Below are 2,048 nucleotides of genomic sequence, written 5' to 3'. Positions count from 1 at the left end.
GTCTTTTTGTAAACTTTTTTTTTGCTACTTTGTTTCTAAAAATAGTACTTGTTAAATTGAACTTTAGTTATCTTTTGATTAGCTTATCACAGTAATCTATAAAATTTTAGTCTAGAAAAGTTTTATTTACAAAAAAGTAGTCGAGAAAAATTTGATCGTTTCTAAAAGACGCTAACACAATTTTATTACATGACCACGATCCACGGTAAACAGTATATTTCATGTGCGTGTAATTTACAAATGAACGCTCAGTCAAAAGCAAATAATTCTAAAAACATAAAAACCCAAACTTTCCATCATTTTACATATTTGTGCATACAAAGATTAATAAAACACAAGCGTGTACTTGGCTTGAATGGCTTCTTTTTGTAACTTTTTTATTTTACCAAACTGTAAAACCTATCATTTTCAATTTCTTTAATGCTAACTTTGAACTTTTTTTATTCTAAAGAACGTTCTTTTGCTTTGCTTTTCACTACAATTTCTATCGAATTAAGGTTTTACTTTTGTAGTGGGGCCCTTTTAAAAATTTATCGTTTTTTTTGCAATTTTTAATTTTCACCTATTTTCTCCAAAAATATAATTTTTTTTATCAATTTTTATGATTGTTATATTTCGTTTCAACTTTCTACTTAACCTTAATTTTTTAATAATTAAAACTTTTAGTGTACAACTTGGTTTTGTAAATATTTAAAAACAACTGTTCATAAAAAAGTTTCCTTATTGTAAATAATAAGTTGTGAATCACTAATTTGCTTTAATTTGTCGTTTGCCAAAACAAAAAAAAATTAATACCTGAAAAAAAAAGTGTGCAAATAATGAAAAATAATTAAGTAAAGCAGTGTTGAAAACTCTTGTTGACAAATTATTAAACTAAATTTCTTCTAGTAAATATAAATTATAATAAAAATTACGTATTTGTAAAACCTTTAAATTTAACTATTTATATTTAGTATTGAAAAAGTTTCAAAAAATAAGATATATAAAATTACTGTTTCAAGCTTTTTAACTGTTTCGTTGCTTTAAACTTACAGAAATTAAGTTTATTGACTTAAAATACTATGCAGTGAGTTTTGTTTTATTTGTGCTTCGGTTTAGTAGTTAATATTTATTGCTTAATTTATAGAACTTATATAAAAAACCTAATTTACTTTAAACCTTTTATCTTACACAGTTTTCATATAATAGATTCTGTTTTGTAATTAATATTTACTGTTTAAATTAAGAAACTTTTAGTAGATAGCTTATAAAACTTAGACTAAAATAAACAGTTATCATCAAAAAGTTTAGCACAAATAATAATTTCAAATCTTATACACTTAGACTGTTTTATTTTTGTTACAATCTAAGTTTTAATCGTAAATAAAATTGTTAAGTAATTATAGTTGAGTTTTTGTTAAACTTTGTATCTTTTGTTTCTTATAACTATCTGACTTAAAGATACAAACTTCAGTTAGTTGTCAGTTATAATACCTAGTTAGTTAAAGATAGTTTTTGATAGTTTAATGCTTAATAATAGGTAGCAATAGAGTAAGTAATCAAACTAATTCATTCTCTGCCCTCGAAAAAACAATTAAGTGTTTTGTGCGTCTAATAAACAATCATTAGCCTTTGATTGTTTTAGAAAACCCTACAGACCAAACTAGTAATTTGGACGTCTCCCTATGTACATAATTTTAATATTTGCACACTTACTGTTAATTTTTGTTCACTTTTTAAGCAAAAGTTGAACAAAAAGAAATAAATAAAAAAACCCAAAAGAGGTGAAAATTAAACTGTAAATTAAAAAGTATTGAATTTAATAGTCTCAACAATTTTTTTTTCATATACAAACTGATTACTTAAAATGGTTTCTATTAGTGACCTACCGGATACGCCCAGATTTACCTTTTTCACCACTATCCGGTTCCGCCCGGATCCTAATTTGAGAATCTAGTAGATTACTAGTTACAAAAATTAAAAGTATGATTTTATAATTTTTTGTCGTCTTTATTGATCTAAAAAAAACTAATAATTTAAGAAAAATAAGAAGCATTCAATCGTTCAAC

The sequence above is a fragment of the Thalia democratica genome, chromosome 6, assembly GCF_965202585.1.
Source record: "Thalia democratica chromosome 6, ktThaDemo2.hap1.1, whole genome shotgun sequence".
Lineage (NCBI taxonomy): Eukaryota > Metazoa > Chordata > Thaliacea > Salpida > Salpidae > Thalia > Thalia democratica.
This window is presented reverse-complemented; position numbering follows the sequence as displayed.